Raw genomic sequence first — 22,264 nt, 5'->3', positions numbered from 1 at the left:
CCTCACTCAAGGACATTTTTTCCTTTGATTTTTTAGATAGACTGGAAGGGGGGAAGAGAGAGAGAGAAAAACATTGATGCAACAGAGATACATCAATTGGTAGCCTCCCACACAACCTGGACTGGGGCTGGGGATCAAACCTGCAACCCAGGTATGTGCCTTTGACTGAGAATTGAACCCACAACCCTTTGGTCTTCAGGTTGACAGTCCAACCACTGAAACAAACCGACCAGGACAAGTCACATTTTTATTTTCCAGCAGTAAAGGACAATTAACTTAAAACAATGAACAATTTCTTTTCTTTTTTTTTTTTTTTATCTTCACCCGAGGACATTTCTCCATTTTTTGTTCAGGTAGAGTGGGAGGGAGAGAGAGGAAGAGAAAGAGAGAGAGAAACATCGACATGAAAGGGACACATCGAGTGGCTGCCTCCTGTACGACCCAACCAGGGCCGGGGACAAACTGCAACCAAGGTATGTGCCCTTAGCGGGAACTGAACCCGGGTCTCCCTGGACCGCAGGCCGACGCTCTAACCACTGAGCCAAACCGGCCAGGGCGAACATTTTCTTTTCTATATTTGGCCCTAACTATCAACAATCAGAACTTTCAACTCTCTTCTATGAGAAACAAAATAACTTTGCTTTTCACTGCCTACCAAATAAAGGCAAAAAGTATTTAACAGAATGAAAAAGGTTGTCATATAATGGAAAAGACATGTTTAATAAGAAAATGTTAAGAACGTTGAATACTGATGACCCCAAAACCTGGTTACAAAATACATAAAACAAAAATGGGTATAAATACAAGGAACATTCTTTTAGAAAAACAATGATTGTAAGAGATTTTAGTGGCCTATCTTCAATTATGCTTGGATTCTGCTGCATAAAAATAGAGGCAGCTTAACGAAATGGAGTATTTTCCCCAAATAACAAGAAGTCTGGCAGACCTCCAGGACCAGGGCAGAGGTTGTGGAAATTATCGATATTTAGGCTCCTCCTAACTTCATGGTCTTCTACAGTATGCTATTCTTGACCTTGAAGAGTAGCAGAATATGCTACCCCAAAATATGCCACTTTGCATAAATATTATTTTGAGCTAAAGGCAATTGGGAAGAAGTAAATACAAGAAAAGCTCCCTGCCCTTCCCCTACTTGCCTAAAAGCAGAACATAAATTTCCAAGGTGTCCCCTCTCCCCCTCTACCAGGAAGGACAGAAGTTAATCATTAGAGAGAATTCCAAACCCTTATTAGCCTGGAGACAGCACCAGAGAAATCCACCTTATGCAGCCAACCAAACATTACATGACATAGGGATCTTCAGAGAGATCCATACCTCTCTCTTTAACTGGTTGACTTCTCTGCTTGTTTTCTGTTGGACCCCTGCCTCCCCCTGAAGAGTGACACACTATTTCCCCATCTCTCTGGCCTATCACACCAGCTATTCTCTTAACTAATCCCTCTCTCGATTTCAGCAACACACTCATTGGTTGTCTGAGTGGTTCCCTTCCCAGCTCAGCTAGGAACCAGGGTCCCCCAACTAACTATATTCATGGATGCTCCTCAGCTCTTGCTTTCACCCCCAAGCCTGTCCCAGCCCCTGAGAAAAAGTATCTTAGAAACAGAATTAATAGATTTTTTGTACTGTGTATAATTTCCAACTGTCCATGACAACTTCCCATATGGTCTCATACGTCGCATGCTAGGCCACAAACACAATCTCAAGTAGTTCAAAAAGAACAGAAATGATACATGCTATGTTCTCTGGCCAAAAGAGAATGAAATATAAAGTAACAACCATAACAAATAAAAATAAACCAACTACTCGGAAATTTAAAAATTCTTATTGAGTCAGCAATTGAATTGGAAAGAAAATCAAGAACACAAAAGAGGTTTATTCAGAAAACAATGATGGTTAAAACTTGCCACAGTACTCTCTGTGGAATGTATTCAAAGCAATACTTTTAGGAAATTTTATGATTTGAAATTTTCTGTTTTGGTGGTTTATAAAAAGAGAACATTTTAAAACTAATTCCGTTGAAGATATTAGAAAAGGAATGAGAAGACAATTCAGGCCAAAGAGGAAGAAGAAAATATGACAACAAAAGCAGAAGGAGATAATTTTGAAAATGAAAAATAATTTCACCGGGATCAATAAATAAAACCAAAAGCTAAGTTAAAGCCATAATTTAGTAAAATTTGAATTGAGAAAGGAGATACCAACCAATATATAAAAATTTTAAAATAATAAAATAGAATAGAAAAGCATATGCTAATAAGATTTAAACATATGAATGAAAAGAACATTTTTTACACTATAAAAGTCCAAACTTCACCTAATAAATATTAAACTAATAGCTTGGGAAGGGGGAAGAAATGTAGAAAGTTATTCAACTAGAAGTGTCTGGGTGTGTGTGTGTGTGTGTGTGTGTGTATTAGTTTTCTGTTACTGCATAACAAATTACCACAGACTCTGTGGCTTAAAAGAACACATATTTATTCTTATACTTTCCTTGGTTCAGGAGTTCAGGTATAACTTAGCTGGGTCCTAGGCTCAGAGTTTCACATGTAGCAATCAAGATATTGACTGCACTGTATTCTCATCTGGTGGTTTGACTGGATGAAAAATATGCTTCCAAGCTCATTGGTTGTTAGCAGAATTCATTTGCTTGTGTTGTGGGGCTGAGGGCCAGCTTCTTACTGACTGCGGTTATTTTCCCATGTGGCCCTCTCCATAGGCAATTCACAACATGGCAGTTTGCTTCTTCATGGCCAACAGGAGAATCCCTCTCTCCTCTCTACTAGACAGCCTTATATAACAAACATAATCAAGAAGTGACATTCTAGCACCTTAACCATATGACATACCTAATCAAGGAATTGACATCCCCTTCCCTTTGCCATGTATATTTGTTAGAAGCAAGTCGCAGGTTCCACTTGCATCTAATGGGAGAGGATTGATTATACAGGAGTGTTACTCACCAGAGGTCACCTTAGTTGGCCATCCCATATTATTGTCTACTACAGTATGGGTGAACGCTAAATTCCACCAAACTTTCCAAGGCTAACTACCTTATTCTTAAAATGGCAATCAAGGAATTCTGTCCCTTGAAGATAAGACTGAAGTTCCAAAAGAGACATGTGCAACAAGTAAAATAAGCCTTTGAGAATAGTCTTGGGCTTCACCCATATGCACTTCAATACCCATTGCTACATCCCAAACTACAGCTCAGCCTGTGAGTCCAACCTCTGTCCTCCACTTCTCCCTGACTTCAAACCCAGCTACTGCACTGTTAAGTTCTTGCTTCACTTTTTGGCTTGACAAGCAGCTGCCCCAGTGGAGTCTTGCTCTCCATGGCGTCATGCTTTCTTGCTAAGGCCATGTGTGCAATGCATACAACTTTAGGGGCCTAGAGACATTCTCAGCTCTCACCCCTTGGTCTCCTCTCCTGTCCTGTATCCACCAGACATTCAAATATTCTGATCCATATGCTGAAGGGTCTACCTGTGATTGATGCTGTAAAGAAAGGTGCAATAGCCCTGGCCAGGTGGCTCAGTTGGTTGGCGTGTTGTCCCATACACCAAAAGATTTCGGGTTCAATTCTGGGTCAGGCACATGCCTAGGTTGTGGGTTTGATCCCTGGTCAGGTGCGTATGGGAGGCAACCAATCAATGTTGCTCTTTCACATCAATGCCCCCCCCCCCAAAAAAAAATCAGTAAAATCATCCTTGAGTGAGGATTTAAATTTAAAAATAAATTTTCTTTTTTTTTGAGAAGAAAGGGGCAGGGGGCTACAATTTACAAAGCCTTGCTTGGTGAAGGCCATCTAGAGATTGACTGAACTGGAATTGGAAGACTCTGGGGCTGATTTTGTTACTAATGACACAAGTCAAATGTATTTCTTTGTTTTTATAGGATGGTCAGAGAGGGGCTGATGGACAGAATTGGTCTTCACTAAAATGTATTGGCCTTAAAGCATCTCTGCTATTCCATACCTTGTTCCTGAACTTTGAAAAGTGTGACCTATTCCACAGTTTTTTCTAAGGCGTAAAACTATATATGGCTTGATTCTAAAATCTACTAAAGACAACGCACAACTAAAGAATACTACAGGACACTTTTTCTCAAATGGAGCAATATCTTCATGCATTCCAATGAAGCAATTTGTTTCTTGAGAGCGCTAAAAAATTCTTACTCTTTTTTTTTTAATGTAGAAAGTGCAGATATACATACAGCATATATACAGATAACATGGTATATCTGTGGAGCTAAAGTGACATGAAGAGCAATTAAGAAAAAAAAAGTCTAGCGGAGGAGGTGGAGGTAGTGCCGGCAGCGGCCTCCCACTCCCAGGCTGGTTCCGCGTGGAACGGAGCCGGCTGATCCGGCACGACCCATGGCCCGGAACACACTGTCCCCATGCATCCGGCGTATAGACATCAACAAGTTTGACCAGAACAAACTCATGGAGGAGCAGGAGGTGGCGGCAGCGCGAGGGCGATGGGCGAGCCAGGCCTGGACCTAGCGAGGCGGACGGCTGCGGCTGCGGGGAACCTCGCAGCCAACACCAAGAAACCAACCTTGCAGGGACCAGCCCGGGTGTGGTGCCAAAGTGCTCCCCCAATTTAAGAGCCGCGGAATTGAGCTGGCTGTGTAATCGCTGGGCCAGAATGGCACGGACTTGCTAACGAAGTAGGTTTATCAGGGGTTTGAGAAGCCCGCAGAGAGAGCAGTGCAGTGCTACTCCAGCGGCACGGGAGGCATTAGCAGGAGGAGGACTGGGCTCCACTGCCAGAGTTCTTACAGCAAGAAAGAAGGTTTTATTAAAAAAAAAAAAAAAAGACGCATGTTGCCTTGAGAAGAATTTTGGATACACAGGCTTTTGAAGAAGGGATTTACGTCCTGGCTGGTGTGGCTCAGTTGGCTGGGCCTTGCGAGGTGCACCTGGAGGTTGCCAGTTTAATTCCCCATCAGGGCACACGCCCAGGTTTCCTGCTCTATGCCCATCAGGAGGCAGACAGTCAGTGTTATGCTTTCACATAGCTGTTTCTCTCTCCCTCTCCCTTCCTATTTCTAAAAATCAATAAAATCTAAAAAAAAAAAAGTGGGGTGGGGGGGTGACAATTCTTTTCCTAAATCCTTTGCAGGCTCTGATAGTCTATGCCTTTGTCCATGAATAATGCAGAACTGACATTTTGACTGTCTGCCCGAGTGGCTGGCCAGTGTTGTCCAGGGGTACCTGTGTGCACTGCCTGTTTAAAATGTGGAGGGATGATGTGGGCAGGTGTAGATCCAAGGGCTGCAGTGAAAGGGAGAGCTTGTGTTTTTGAAATGGAAAACCCTGGAGGGTTTGTATAGACACCCATCCTCCCAGAGAACTGGGCTCTCTAGGGTTCGTTGTAAAGTACCTGCTGCATCAATAAAGCTCTTGGCTTATTAGTGTGTGTGTGTGTGTGTGTGTGTGTGTGTATGTGTGTGTGTGTGTAATATCTCAAGTCTCCTTACGAAGGGTAATAATGAGAAAGAGGATAAGAAACACTGCTCTAGAAAATCTTCATCTGTAGTTATAAACCACCCACAAATCTCATATTAATAATATACATGAAATAGGTTTAATGAATATATTATGAGAAACATCACACCATGGCCAAAGAGGCTTTTACCCAATAATAATTAAAGGACTTGCTTGACGTAAAGGCAACTATTATTAATAATAACAATAAAATACCACCCATATCACTGGGTTAAGTAATGAAAAATACAACCATTTCAACAAATGCTGGAACAGCACTTGATAAAATTAAATCCCCACTTTTCATTACAAAGAAGAGAAAAATATTAAAATAACAAAATACAGAGCTATTTAACACAGAGCTGACATTATAGTTAGTGCAAAACAGAACTGTTCTTAAAAATAGTAACCCGGAAGTCGTGCCTGTCCCACCTTCACCCCAGTCACCTAAAACAATTGTTGACCACTGCAGCCTGAGAAGGCTTCACACAAATTTAAAAAATGGTTGAGTCAAGTAGATGAATGTAAGGTACAGTGTATATTCAAAATACAATATAATTTCTTTGAATTGATTAGAAATTAAATTAAGCCCGGCCAGTGCGGCTCAGTAGTTGAGCATCAACCCATGCACCAAGAGGTCACGGAGCAATTCCTGGTCAGGGCACCTGCCCAGGTTGTGGACCAAATCCCTAGTTGGGGCCATGCAGGGGGCGCCAATCCATGTTCTCTCTCATCGATGTTTCTATCTCTCTCTCCCTCTCCCTTCCTTTCTCTCTCAAATCAATAAAAAAGAAAAAAAAATTTAAGAAAAAAAAGAAATTAAATTAAAAATGAGATCCTACTCACAATAGTAATAAAAAATAAAGTACTAAATAAGAATTGTAATCATTTTCAGTATGACCTAATTTATGTTTTAAAAAATCATGTATGTATCTATGTGTTTATATGTATACACATAAATAGAAGATCTGGAAGTCTAAGACACGTGCTTTTCCCAAAAGAAAGGAAGAGGATGGAGAGGGGGTGAAAAGGGGCTTGTCTGCTTCCTTTAAATGTCTTCTAATGATAACATATTAACACAGAACTTATATCATTTTTAAAACTTTACAAAACAGCACAGATTCTCCCATTTTGTCAAATTAGATTCATTTATGTATACTTAGAAAATGTCTCAAAAGATCACACACACTCAATAGTTATGTATAGATGGTTGAATTTCAGATATTTTCACTGTGATTTTTCTTTTTAGTATTGTTTACTGTTTCTCAATGAGTATATGTGTTATTCTTATAATAAAAAGGAATAAAGTTATGTTCATTTTGAAAAGAAACAAACAGAATCAAATGAGTGTTATCATTATATAAACAAGGACATTTTTAAAACTAAGAAGAAAGAAGAATATAAACAAATGGAAAAATAGATTATGTTTCTGTATGAAATAAAACCCATGCCTTTGGATTTTTTAAATTCCCAGTCATATTTGCAATAGTGATATTTTGCATACTGTTGTAATATTTGAAACACCAACACCATGCTTAAGTAACATAGCGCATGAAGAGAAGTAATTCTATAACTTTCCTGTGCATCAGACTCACCAGGAAGGCTTATTAGGGATAAAGCTGACCAAAGATTTGCAAGCTCTGTACACTCCAGAATCTGAAAACTATAAAACATTGCTAAAAGAAATTAAAGAAGACCTAAATAAGTGGAGAGAAATTTTGAGTACATGGATCAGAAGACTTAATAGAAGATGTCAATTCTCCCCAAACTGATCTGTAATCCCAATCAAAATCCCAGAAGTCTCTTTGTAAAAATTAAAAAATTGATTGTAAAATTTATCTGAAAATTCAAAAGACTTGGAATAGTCCAAACAACTTTGAGAAAGAAGAACAAAGTTGGAAGACAAACATCACTTGATTTCTGACTCACTATAAAGCCACAAAAATCAAGACAACATTTTATTGGTGTAAAGATAGACAGATAGATACCTCGATGGAACAGAACAGAGAGTCCAGAAATAGACTCACACATATGTGGTCAAATGATTTTTTGACAAAATGTTCAAGGCAATTCAATGGGGAAAGAATAATCTTTTTAAGAAGTGATGCAAACAAAGATGAAAACAAAATTGACCTTTACCTCATATCATAGAGAAAAATTAACATCAAAAACAAGGGAAAACTGAGGTACTATCATTGATTGAAGGAAACACAACAATTAACTGCAATATGAGATTCTGGATTGGATGTTGGAACAAAAAAAGTACACTAAGGGAAAAGGGGATGAAATTTAAGTAAAGTCTATAGCTTAGTTAATAAATGATAATTTTCCTAATTTGATAATTGCACTATGGCTATGCAAGTTGTTAATATTAGGGGAAGCTGGGTAACGGATATATATGAACTCTCTATTTTTGTAGCTTTTCTGTAATCTAAACTTATTTTAATATAAAAAGTTTCTTAAAATTTAACTTTAGATGGATCATAGACCTAAATCTAAGAGCTAAAACTTCTAAAAGAAAATTAAGTAGAAGATCTTGGTAGGCTTGTGTTTAGCAAGATTCTTTAAATAAGACACAAAAGGCACAAACTATAAAAGAAAAAAATTAATAAGTTAGACTTCATCAAAATTTAAGGCTTGTTATTCAAAAGACACTGTTACAAAAAGAAAAAGTCAAGCCACAGACTGGAAGAAAATATTAGCAAAATGTATATTTGATAAAAGACTTGTATCTGGAATATATGAAGAATTCTTACAACTCAACAATAAGATAAGCAAACCAATTTTTAAAAACGGGCAAAAGATTTGAACAGATGGACACAGACAATAGTGTGGGGAAGGCAGGAGGTGGGTGGGAGCTGGGAGGAGGGGGTCAATGGGGTAAAAGGGGGTGGACATCTATAATACTCTCAACAAGAAAGATTAAAAAAAAGATTTGAGTAGATACTTCACCAAAGAAAATATACAAATGGCAAATAAGCACACGAAGATGCTTAACATCATTAGGTATTGAGAAATACAAATAAAACCGCAATGAGATACCACTACACACTTTCAGAATGGCTTAGATTTTAAAAGACTGACTTTACCAAGAATTAACAAGGATGTGGAAGAACTGGAAGCACATGCACTGTTGATGGAAATGCAAAATAGAACAACCACTTTGTAAAACAGTTGGGCAGTTTCTTTATTAAAAAAAGACATCCACCATGTCATCCGGTTGTTCCACTTCTAGGTATTTACCCAAGAGAAATGAAAGCACATGAATGTTAATACCAGTTTTATTTAGAATAGCCCCAAACTGGAAACAAGCCAAATGTCCACAAACAGGTTAATAAATAAAGAAATTGTGTATAGCTCTGACCGGTTTGGCTCAGCAGTTAGAGCATTGGCCTGCTGACCAGAGAGACCTGGGTTCAGTTCCCACTAAGGGCACATACCTTGGTTCCAGTTTGTCCCCGGCCCTGGTTGGGGTTGTGTAGATGGCAACCAGTTGATGTGTCTCTCTCACGTAGATGTTTCTCTCTCTCTTTCTCCCTCTCTCCCTCCTGCTCTATCTGAAGATAAATGCAAAATAAATGTCCTTGGGTGAGAATAAAAAAAAGAAATTCTGTATATCCATATAATGAAATACTACTCAGCTACTTTTTAAAAAAGGAATTAAAAATTGATATATAATATAACATGAATGCATTGTGAGTGGCTGTGTATGAGTCTGAGGCCCCAGCAGGAGGGGTCTTGGGAACCAGTCCCAGCAGGGCAGCCAGCAGTGGCCAAGGCAGATGTGTCCTGTCGGTGGGCCGCAGAGTCCTCAGCTGGCTGCTCCTGAGGCATCATTCTGGCTGAGTTTTTATTCCTTGGCTTCTGTTTCAGCCAAGTACTCTGGCCCTGCTGCTGATCCTATGAGCTACTGATAAGAAACCTGATATGAGTTGAGTTATGTCCCCCAGAAATGTATATGTTGAAGTCCTAACCACCAGTACTTAAGAATGTGACCTTACTTGAAAATCAAGTCATTGCAGATGTAATTCGTCATGCTGAAGTAGGGTGGGCCTCTAATCCAATATGACTGTTGTCCTTATAAAAAGGGGAAATTTGGACACAGACATACAAACAGGGAGAATGCTATGTATAGATGAAAGCAAAGATCTACAAGCCAAGGGTTGCCAGAAACTGCCAGCAAACCACTTGTTAGGGGAGAGGCATAATTTTTACATAATTTTAAAAACTTTACAAAACAGTATATATGACCCCATGTTGTCAAATTACAGATATACATTTAAGTATACTTAGAAAATATGTCACAAGATGACCACACAAACTTAATAGTGGTTACATATAGATGGTGGGATTTTAGATGATTTTCACTTTGATTTTTCTTTTTAGTATTGTTTAAGGTTTTATAGTGCGTATGTACTATTTTTAGAATAAAAAAAGAATACATCTTTATTTTGGAAAAAAATAAAACAGAATCAAATGAATGTTATTCATGATATAAACAAGGACATTTTAAAATCTAAAATAGAAGAAAATATAAACACATGGAAAAATAGATCATGTTCCTCTTTAAAGTTTATAGTATATTCATATATAAATATAATAAAGATAAATCTTCCCAAGCTATAAATAGATGCATTATAATGCCAATTAGCATTTCAAAATAAGAAGCTTCCCATTAAAATATTTATTCCACTCTCCTTTTATGAAACCCATTCAACATAGCAAAACAAATAAAAAATAGGAAGGAAACCTCCATTTTCAATGATACAAGGAAGCACCAACCCAGAAACCGTGAAGCAAGCCTGCTTTTTACTGTGGGATCAGAACCAGAACAGGAAAGAGATGCCAGGTGTCTCCATGGACCCACAATGGGAGCCAGTGGTGGAAGGTTTATTCCAATGGTCCATGGTGGAAGGTTTATTCTACCTACGAGGCGAGGTAGCAATGGGCTGCTTCCAGAGACTGAGGAATTCCCCATAGAGAGTGGGATCCAGACTGCAGAGTGGCAGCAGAGATAGAGCTGCAGGAACCACTTTGCTGACCTCACCCGCAGAGAGGGAGACATGCAGGGATGATGCAAAAGGAAGGAGGAAGTGGGGCCACTACTAGACAGCACCACAGGGAACCCGTGAATCTAACTAAGCTGAGTGGATTTTCAGAACACCAAAAGCTGAGGGAAATGGTCCCCAAGGAAAAGGAAAGGGTGTTTGAGACAACAAAACCTGTTAAAGTTTAAGAACCCTAGATGCTTTCCAATCCCCGCAGCTTCTCCATTTGTTGTACTGTTATTCAGGCAGTATTGGACCTCATTCAATGATAGTAGTAATCAATAGAAACCATATGGGATTTATGCACAGAAATTGTGGAAGAAGAGAACATACACACAGGCTGTAAAAAATAAACACTGCACAAGGAATTAACCAAGGAAACAAAACATATGCTCAGATAAGTTCTCTATGTCCTCAGAGGAATTTCAGACAACACTATCTTTCTAGAAAATGACCCCAAGAAAAGACGTAAGAATTCAAAGAAGAGATTTAAAAAACAAAAGAAGATAAAAGGCAAGCTAGTACATTCAGGATGAAAATGGAAGCGTAAACCATGCTAGAGATGGAATCTACATTAGAAGCAACAGAAAATAAGATACAAATAATTGATTCTGTAGTTCGAACCATTGTGGAGAGACTCTGAGAAATCACATAAAATGAACAACAAAAACCAATATTTGTTAGTTATTCTAGAGAAAATTGCTATTATTATTGAAGAAAGACCAGTAATAGGGATCCTTGGCATTTCTTGAGGAGAACAGGCATTTCTAAAGAAGGAGAATAAAGGAATAAAAAAAAAATTATTTTCAAAAATAAAATAGAAAAGAGAACTTTCTTGTAATAAGGGTGACTTCAATTTACAGATCAAAAGGGCAGACGTATTCCAAGAAAAACTGAGGTAGGCTGTTCAATATCAAGATACTCCCTGCTGAAGTTGTGAAACACCAGGGATAAAGAAAACCTCGCACGACAGCCACGTCGTTAGTAAACTATGTACAGAGAGAAAACTCAAGTTTATTTGGACCATTTCACAATGCCAAAAGACAGAGGTCCAACATCGAAAAAGGTCTAAAGGAAAGAAAATGCGATTCAAGGATTGTGTGCATGTCAAGTATAAAGACAATAGACAGGCATTCTCAGACCTATGGAGCCTCAGGTAATAAAGCACTCAGGAACCCTTCTTGAAGAACAACTTTTGAATGAAATCTATCCAAACAAAGGATGAGTCAAAACACATTCTAAACTAGAGAACCTGAATGTATTAATTTCCTAGGTCTGCCGTAACCAAGTACCACAAACTGGATGACTTAGCGCAATAGAAATGCATTGTCTCACAGTGCTGGAGTCTAGAAGTCGGAAATCGAGGTGTCAGCAGGGCCATGCTCCCTCTGACACAGCTAGGGAAGGACCTTTCCTTGCCTCTTTCAGCTTCTTACAGCCCCGGATGTCAATTGGCTTGTGGCAATATAAGTCCCATCTTTACATGGTGTTCTCCCTGTCTCTTCATATAGTCTTCCCTCTGTAAATGCCTGTACCCAAATTTCCCCTTTTATAAGAACACCAGTCATACTGGATTAAGGCCCACTATAAAGACCTCATTTTAGCTTGATTAACTCTATAAACACTCTATTTCCAAATAAGGCCACATTTTGAGGTACTAGGAATTAGGACTCCAACATACCTTTCTGAGGGAGGATATAATTGAACCCATAACACTGATGTAACATAGAGGGATGAACACTGAGTCCGTTAAATAATAGAGCTAAAAGTAAATGACAGTAAGAAGTATGATTAGAGAATAAAATGAAATGAGGTAAACATTAACAATGGAATCTGGAGACAGAATCGGGCTGTGGAATAAAGTTAAGTGTGAGTAATTCCTCATCAGCCATAGAAGGAAGTCATAGATATTACTTAAATTAAAATTTGTCTTTAGAAAAAACAAAACAAAAAAACATAGCGAATTCACTTTTCAATAGTTTCATTCTTTTTTTTTTTTTTATCCTCACCCGAGGATATTTTTCCATTTTTTGTACAGATAGAGTGGGAGGGAGAGAGAGGAAGGGAGAGAGAGAGAGAAACATCGACGTGAAGGGACACATCGAGTAGCTGCCACCCACACGACCAACCAGGGCCGGGGACAAACTGCAACCGAAGTACGTGCCCTTAGCGGGAACCGAACCCGGGTCTCTCCAGACCGCAGGCTGACTCTCTAACCGCTGAGCCAAACTGGTCAGGGCTCATTCTTTTTTTTTTTAATTCTAGAAGAATTCATCTTTAAAGAATTTGTGAAGAAACAACCAATTAGTCATTTCTAAGATTTGTTTCAGTTTTTCTACCATTAAATTCAAGTAATATTAAACAATTTTTATCTAAAATAGTATGTAGAGTATGGTCCTATTTTTATAGAATTCTATCAGTTATTTTATGTAATTATCCACATACCTATAAAGTCTCTAATGACATTTTATAGATGTTGGTAATGGTGGTCTGTGCAGTAGGATTTATACTGAAGTGTTGTTTTTTAACTTTCCTTGTTGTACTTTTCTATTTTACTTGAATTTGTATAATGGAATTCGTTATTTTGAATAAAAACAGTAAAGTCATTGTTTCACATTTTCCAAAAAGCTTTCTTTGTAGGCATTGGAGATGGACTCAACTTCAGGGCCCAGGAGGAGGTCGGTCCAGAAGGCACAGGCGGGATCTGAGAGTGTCGTGACTGCTGACCCAAGGCCTCTGGGCTGGTAGGAGGTCCTTCCACAACTGGGAGTTCTGTCTCACAGCTGCTGTGGCAAAACACGCCTCAACTTTAAATGCCACCACATGTTTTAAGGACTTTCCGCAGTCAGACCCAGCCACCAAAGAAGCCACATGGCCTCTAAGTTCAGCAAAATGAGTCAGATCTGCTTCTAACTTTGGAGAGTATCCAACATTTGCTTCATTGTGACATTGAAGAGGCCAGTGCTCCCAGAAATCAACCTGGAGGTTGACTTTGTTCTTTTCAACCCCCAAGCAAGATAGCTACCTATGTGACTGTCCTAAGCTGACAGCTATGTGACCAAGTTCCCCACTCCATCCTCCAAGCTGGAGTTTTTCAACAGGAAAAGCATCTGGGCATATAACAGTCATCATCATATTCCTATTTTATTGTTCCTCTTCTTATATCTGGTTGCCACCAAATGTTTGGCAGGAAATTTATCTTTTATTACTTTGCTTCCTGAATTTTAATAGATATGGTGGCGGTTTCTCTGGATACAGCACGTAGGCAGCTGGGTTTTGCGAGGCTGAGAATATCACAAAAGAGTTGTGGGCTTTCAGCCTTGCTTCCTGAAAGTTGGTGCTGGCCCTTATATTCAATCTTTCTAGCCTGCATAATATATCAGCTGTCCCAACGGCACACACCAGCTCAGCAGCACTGAGCGCAGGGACAAGCAGGGGGACAGCGGCAGGGAAGTTTGCAGTGGGTACAAGGTCTCAGCCTGGGAAAGTGCTTCCTATCGGACTTGAGGCGTTCTCTAACCCTAAATGCAGGCCTAAGGGAGTGTAGCCCATAGGACCCACATACTGAGCGCTGCCAAAGGGTGGGGGATCACATGGAGCCAGCATCTCCAAGGGACAGAATCACTAGACCGGTTGTCATAGTAACATAGTCCTAGATGCAGGTGGTTAGGCCTTCGGTAAATGTTGAGCACAGAGAAACACAGCGGGAATCATGAGGCCAGCACCTGCCAGCAGCCTCGTGAAGCTTCTTAGAAAATGTTGTTCATATTCACTTTTTTTTTAAACCAGAAAGATTATTATTATTATTACAGAGAAACATATTTGTCAAAATGTATAGAAAATCAATTTATTTCAAATAAAATGATACTACAATGCATATGTTTTCTGTGGTCGGAATCAAAGTCTTAGAATTATTTGCTGCAATTTGTCCATCTCCTCTTTGCTCTCTAGATACATCTCAGACGGGTGCTAATCATTCGGAGAGGCTGAGTGTCTCAGGTTATATCCATTTAGACAAGCCAGCAGAGATCCTCTTATTACCACACCCCCACCTCTGGATCACCTGTGTCTCCTCTCAGAACCTCTCCTCCTCCAGTTCTTTGATTCGTGATCAGCTAATGTGTCACTGTGTCTGGCAAGGCTGTGTCTTCTCTGATAGTTCTAGCTTGGGCATATGGCTTCCGATCTACTTATTTGTGTTCATTTAGTTGCATCTTTTTCATACCAAAGTTTACATCTCTAGAGAGCTACCTCTGTTTATTAAAAATACAATTTTACTCATTCAGTGAAAGTAGATTATGAACAAGTAGCAAAATGAAAAATGATCCTTTCAGGAGAACCTTCCAGCTCCTTCTTAGGCTACTGCCCAAAATAGGGCTGACAAAAGTCTCTGCCTTATCCAGTTGCAAACCTCGAGTGACTACTATGTTTAGCCATTTTTATGAGAGACTCTTCAGCTCCTCCACTCCTCAGCCTGCTCCAATCAGGCGTCGCCTCCTCCATTCCACCAGCAAATGCTTTCCAAGACCACCTGCGAGCCCCTGCTCTTGCTAAATACAATGGATATGTTTCCATTCCCATTTCCCTGAACTCTGCTCATATGTGAAACTACTTAGCAGTCCTTCCATCCTTAAACTCCCTCATCCACTGATTTCTCTCATGTCTCTCATTTCTCCCGGTTCTCCCAAGCTCTCCAATTAATCCTTTCACTCTTCAAGGGGCTTCTCTTCCTCCCCTACTAGTCAGTTTTCAGGGTTTCATTCTCAGCAAGCAAGCTATTTTATCCTCATTTTTAGCTACCAAGTATCTCTGAACCCAGACTTCTCCAGAGTTCCAGTCTCATATATCCAACCCCTGTTCAGATGTCTTAATTTGCACCAAATAAGACACCATCATGCCACCAAGCACTCTTCCTCCACTGCATTGCTTGTATTACGTGATATTTCTGCAGGCCAGGGAAATGTGCTCATGAATGAAAATAAGAACCATGCTCGGGTCCCCAAAGCAGAAGTGAGTCTGAAAACTGCAATTACTATTCTTGGTTTAATCAGAAATCATGACCTTAAGGGATTTAGCAGATACTGACCTCAGAGAAGTTCGGTTGTTCTTCCTCCTGTGTCTATGTCCCCTTAGAGGTCTTTATCTCCCCTGGCAGAAGATGGGGAGAAATAACTATGCTTCTCCTCTGCACCAGTGATATCGGTCTAGAGATAGGTGACTGTGAAAACATGGATGGAGGGGCTCAAATGGATGGAGAGTGAGCTCAGGAGGATTCTTCCAAATGCTCTGATGTGTCCTAAGAACAAAACCAAGCCAACTCATTTAGCTCTAAACTCTGGAGCTTTAATCTTTTAAGAACACACTTCCTTCCTGTATTTCTAATAATTGCTGTTTCTGGAAATGCCGCCAGTCACCCTCTCTCTTCCAAAAGAGTTGAGTCACAAAAATAGAACCATGAGAAAAGTTAGTTTGACCCCTTTTCTCTCAGAAATGCACTGGTGGACAGAGCCTGGAGAAATGTGGTGGGGGTCAGGGCGAGGCCTTCCCTAGCTGGTTCTCCTATTACAAGGAAAAATAAACTGAAGGAAAGGATTAAAAATATTCTAAATTAGTCATCCATTGGAAAGGGATTTTGTGGGAAAGAGTTCACACTTGCCTTATTATAGGTTGTTTTTTATCTTCTTCTTTTTTTTTCCTCACCTGAGGATATTTTTTGCATTTATCTTCAGATAGAGTGGGAGGAAGAGAGAGAGAGAAACACCGATGTAAGAGAGACATATCGAGTGGTTGCCACCCACACGACCCCAACCAGGGCTGGGGACAAACCACAGCTGAGGTACATGCCCTTAGTGGGAACCGAACCTTGGACTCTCTGGTCTATGGGCCAAACTGCTGAGCCAAAACGGCCAGGGCACCTTATTGTAGTTTTTGTCAGATTCTCATAGGGGTCCTTGACACCCCAAAGGGTAAGAACTATTCACTTCGAGGTTAACTTAGCTGTACTGGTTATCTTTGCTATATAGCAAATTATCCCAAAACTTAGCAGTGTACTAATACAACTAACGTTTCTTATCTCACAGGTTTTGTGGGTCAGGAATTGAGGAGTGGTTTAGCTGGATGACTGGGCTCAGGCTCTCCTGTGATGCTGCAGTCACAAAGTCACCTGGGGTCGCTGCCCTCCAAAGACTTGACTGGGGCTGGAGCTTCTGCTTCTAAGATGGTTTGCTTGAGTGGCTGCTGGCAGAAGGCCTCAGCTCCTTGCTGGGTGTCGTCAGGGGGGCACCATTCCCCGCCACATGCACTTCTCCAATGGGCTGCTCAGTGTCCTCTGAGGGAATGTCCACTGCTGAGTGAGTGACCAAGAGAAAGAGCAAGGAGGAAGCCACCATGCCTTTTATGACTTAGTCTCAGGAGCCATGATTGTCACTTCTGCCACATGCTATTCTATAAGCAAGATAGTTCACATTCAAGGGGAAGTAATTAAGCTCCACTTTTTGAAGGGAGGTATGTCAAAGACTTTACGGACGTATGTTTAAACTACAAAAGTAGTCATGAGGCCTTCCTTTATAGTCTTGCTAAGAAGCCATTTTCTCTCCCCTTTCTTCTATCACTTCATTTTGCAGTGTCTGGGACTCCCCCATGACCTTGGACAACTTCTTTGTATCTCAATATTTTCATTGGTTACTGGAGATAATAATAATACCTACTTTGTAGGATTATTATATGAAGATTAAGTGAAATGCTGGATTAATGAATATTTTAAATGTTAGCTATAATAAGAGTGGCCTCACCCCCAATCTAGAGCTTTCCATTTCCATGAAATAGAATTGCATATTTATGAACCGTAAATCTTCTAGATGGGATAAGAAGTGATTAGTTATTGAGAATTTATTCATAGAGTAGGTGCTGTAGGGCAGAGAGAGACAGAAGAAGTTAAAAACAGACCCTGTCCTTGATAGGTCTAAAATATAATTGGAGAAAAGATACCCACACATGAAACAGAGGAATGCTTTGAAAATCATGTGACCTTTGTGGACAGGGAAGAGCACCTGCACTGAGTATACTTTTAAAGGTTAAGATTCAGGCCACGGAGCATGAGGGAAAATTAAGGGAATATGGATACTGAAGTTTGAAAGGGAACCACAGAAACCTTTTCAGGAATCATAGCTGGAAAAACAAAGGGGTGACAATAAGGATTTATGAAGATTTCACAGAGAAAGGAATAAACTTCATGAGAAAACAGGAGTTTCTCTGGTAGAAGGACTGGTTTGTGCTGTGGCAGTCCAACCTATTTATGGAAACAAAGATATTCTGTTAACCTTTCAAGGGCAAGAAAAGTGTCTATAGGCTTCTATAATCTAGTACAGTGAGCCGTGGACAACATTGTTTTAAAAAATGCAAGCTTAGCCCTGGCCGGTTTGGCTCAGCGGTTAGAGTGTTGGCCTGCAGTCCTGAGAGACCCGGGTTCGGTTCCCGCTAAGGGCATGTACCTCGGTTGCAGTTTGTCCCCAGCCCTGGTTGGGTTGTGCGGGTGGCAACCACTCGATGTGTCCCTTTCATGTCAATGTTTCTCTCTCTTCCTCTCTCTCCCTCCTCTCTCTCCCTCCCACTCTATCTGAAAAAAAAAAAAAAAAAAAAAGGAAAAAAAAAGAATGCTAAAAATGCAAGCTTAGCCTGGCCAGTGTGGCTCAGTGGTTGAGCGTTGACCCATGCACCAAGAGGTCACCAGTTTGATTCCCAGGCAGGGCACATGCCCAGGTTATGGGCTCGGTCCCCAGTGTGGGGCATGGAGGTGGCGATCAGTTGATGTTCTCTCTCATCGATGTTTCTATCTCTCTCTCCCTTCCTCTCTCTCTAACAATCTATAAAGAAAAATAAATACATAAAATAAAAATGCAAGCTTAAGAAGTACAAATTAGTTGTTAGACTGAGGAACCTCAAAGAGAAGGGGGGAGGGACAGGAAGAGATAAACCAAAGAACTTACATGCATATATGCATAACCAATGGACACAGACAGTGTGGGGAAGGCAAGATGGGGTGGGAGCGGGGAGGAGGGGGTCAATGGGGGAAGAAGGAGGGGCATCTGTAATACATTCAACAATAAAGATAAGTTCAACAAAATAAAAATAAAAATGCAAGCTGAGCCCAGCTGGTGTGGCTCAGTGGTCGAGTGTTGACCCATGAAACAAGAGGTCGGCGGTTCAATTCCAGGTCAGGGCACATGCCCAGGTTGTGGGCCAGATCCCCAGTAGGGGGCAGGCAGGAGGCGGCCAATCCATGTTCTCTCTCACTGATGTTTCTATCTCTCCCTCTCCCTCCCTCTCTCTCTCTAAAATCAATAAAGAACAAATAAATAAAAACAAACATGCAAGCTGGAAAACCACTTCTTTAATTCAGACTTTGGATTAAAATATTTACTGGCAAGCGTTCCACAGAGCTAGTGCCCTGCAGCCCCGCTTTTCTGTTTGTTTCCTTCTGTGGGAGGGGCCAGGTTTCCAGGAGCTGCTTAATCCGATGCTCAGATTCTCAACAGTCCTCGCAGGCAACCTCACAAGACTAGGGGGAGGAGGAGTAGAGAGCCAGCTCCAGTCTGGTCTCAAAAGGCGCATCTGCAGCATGGAGGGCATGGGAGGCAAGGACGATCAGACACTCCTGGGGCCTTCAGTTGCCACCTCTCATCTCTGAGATCTGACTCTCCATTATCTTGTTTTGGGGAACTAGCTTTAGTTAATTTTAGTCTGTAAGTAGCCGAGAGGTTTTCAAGTGGGTGAGAGTCAGCTGCTTACTCATTACCTTACTATTAAGTTATGACAAAAGCACATCTCAGACCATATTTTACCCCTTTAGATAGACATTTATTAAATAAACATTCATGAGCAATTAGATGCAGAATATTTTATGCAACCTGCTCTTTAGGTTCCACAAAGTCCCAGCTCCTGTCTTTTTAAGTGATCCAAGCACTACCTGGGATAAATAGTTCCCTGGAGGCAGAACCAACAACACTTCAGAGGCATTTCATTATCCTTGTGGTCAGCGTTAGGCAGCAAGAATGCCACCCCCACCCCACGCCCAATCCCCCAAAGTCTGTCTGGAGACAAGAGGGGCTCAGGATCAAATGTCTGGCACCATCCTACAGGTTCAAACTGATGACCTTGCTAGACTCTTAAACTCTGTTCAGGCAAACACCAGGAGTGCCTCTAAAACCTGTTCACATACCTTGGCTATCTTTCATCAGTAAGAGCCCTTACTTGTCATTCCTCATGCTAATTACCAAGCCACTAAATTCATCAAATAAAAGCCATTTATAATATCACTGTGCTGATTAACAGATTACTCAAGCATTTGTAGGGGCCACCCTGGCAGACGAACTCTCTGGTAGAATGCTGGCTGACTACTCTGGGATATAAATTGCCCTTAGAATTGAAGCTTAATCTAGCTAACTAAACAGCGTTACAGTCAATGTTGCAGTATTTTCAAGTAAATTACAGATATCAAGATATTTGGTTTGTCCTGAGAGGAAAACAACAATCATTTTCACCAGGTTCAGTGGAAAGCTAGTGGGGACCAGGAACATCAGTCCCAGGTCCTGTGGCTATTTTATCAGTCGCAATTTCTGTCTAGAAAGACAATGCGAGATACGATACAAGTCTGTGAGATTGTATTGAGGGCTCCAAATTCCTAAGCATTATATTACAGGGAGATACTTGTGACTTGAAAGAGGTTATTGTAGTACAAGTAGAAGAAAATATTATTTCACATGGTTCTTATGAACCTGGTTACCCCCAAGGGTAGTTCGGGCTATAAACAAATAATTCACTCTGGGCCATTATCAAAGGTCATAATGTGGCAGCTCACAAAAATCTGAGCGATATTGTAACATTACTGAATTTTATTAGTAGTACTTAAAAAAGCAGTTGCCATTCCCATAAAAATCTGGATTTCCAGATTCTCTTGAAAAACAGTTGGATCTGACAATGCTGGGTCTGCATTCCCTGTAGACATCGGGCAGGAATCGAGGACCTGTGTAACGGGCACTTCCTCCCCAGCCTGCACAGTCCTCACGGATCCCATATCCCCAACACCGAGGCCGCTGCCCGGTGCCAGTCATAATCTCACCTGCACTGCTGCGTTACTCGGGGTCGAGTTAGCAGAAATGTGAACTCTTTCCTGTACCTTGAGCAACGTTTCAGTGTTGTAGTTAGGAGTATGGGCCCTACAGGCAGACAGCCTAGTTTGGAATCCTGGTTCTTTTTAACTTTTTGGTTATGTGACTTTGGGCAAGTTGCTTAACCTCTCTAAGCCTAGGTTCCCTTATTTGAAAAATGAGAATAATACTGGGCATCTACTTCATAGGGTTGTTGTGAGGATTAAACACTTAGGCAGCCTCAAATAAGTGCCTCTGAGAAGTCAGCGTGTCTCACCCAATCCATTTTAATCTTTTATCTTATCCATCTGGCCCCTGTAGGCACTGAGTTTGTGATATCTGATTTAAATGAATATTTGGGCATCATTTCCTGAGAAATTGTTAACGAAACTGAGCATGTCCAGAAGACACTCCTCACATGGATTTTAGGAAACACCCTTAACTATCTGCACCAGCCCAGCCTTGAAGCTAAGTTAACAGACCAGTGTCCTGGGTGGATCATGAAACTGAATTTCTGCCCAAATGTTCCCTTAGAATAAGATCATATCCCCGTCTCAGTAGATACTATGTCTTCATGAAACGACGAACCACAAAATGGGAGAAGATGTTTACAACACACATAGCTGTAGAGGATTGGTATAAAAAATAATATAAAGAATTTCTATAAACTAATGAGAAAAAGACAACCAGCTCTTTAAAAAAAGGGGGGGGGCCAAAGAAATGAACAGACAATGTATAGAGGAAGAAACAGGAGTGGCCTATAAACATAGGAAAAGATGCTTAATTTCATAGCAATCCAGAAAATGAAAGTTAAAACCACAATAAAATATTATGTCACCCATCAGATCAGCAAAAATCTTAGCCTACCAGTACCACCACCAGGTCTCTGCATCGCTGCTGAAGTGAGGATGGCCTGACCTCTGTGAAGAGCACTTTGGAACGCTCTGAAAAACCTGTGCATCCAAGGGCCCAGCAGTTTAACCCCTAGGAATTATCCCTAGAGAAATCCTTGCAGAGATGCACTAAGAGACAAGCACAGAAATGTTTGTGGTTCCATTGTTTGTAACAGCTAAAACTGAAAACAACTTAAATGCTTATGAGCGGAATAAATTAAGTATGACATATTCATGCAATAGGCTAATATGCAATCACTATATCCATCAACAAGAATGATTCTCAAAGCATATTAAATACAAAAGACAAGTTACATAAGAAAACACACACTATGATGTCATTTATATAAAATAACATGCAAAGCAGTATTACATATTGATTGGAGATACAGGTACAAAAACGTATGGGAATAAAAAATGCCAAATTTAGGATACCGATGACCTCTCGAAGGAAGATAGAAAAATGAGATCGGATGGGTCATTTCTTGAGTTGGGTGAATAATACCTGGTTATGTGTTATATTAGCCTTTACACAATTTTGCATATGTTAAATATTACAAAACAAATTTTTTAAATGACATTATTCATTTTGATTTGGCAGGTATTCTTTTTTGTCAGAGTCAATTAAACTTCTAGGCTGTATTAGTTTCCTGTTGCTATTTTAGCAGA

General features: G+C 40.4%; 1 protein-coding gene across 1 annotated transcript in view; it reads right to left on the bottom strand.

Annotated features, from left to right (window-relative positions):
* Positions 1 to 15,843, bottom strand: part of EHBP1 (EH domain binding protein 1) — a 602,469-nt gene extending 586,626 nt beyond the window's left edge. The window contains exon 1 of the mRNA XM_036263545.1: positions 15,644 to 15,843. The gene's annotated coding sequence lies outside the window, so the exon portion shown is untranslated. The remainder of the gene's footprint in view (positions 1 to 15,643) is intronic.
* Positions 15,844 to 22,264: the final 6,421 nt, after the last annotated feature.

This window comes from Molossus molossus, unplaced genomic scaffold (assembly GCF_014108415.1).
Source record: "Molossus molossus isolate mMolMol1 unplaced genomic scaffold, mMolMol1.p scaffold_m16_p_15, whole genome shotgun sequence".
NCBI lineage: Eukaryota > Metazoa > Chordata > Mammalia > Chiroptera > Molossidae > Molossus > Molossus molossus.
Note: the sequence above shows the minus strand (reverse complement) of the source record. Positions and strands in the feature narration are given on the sequence as shown.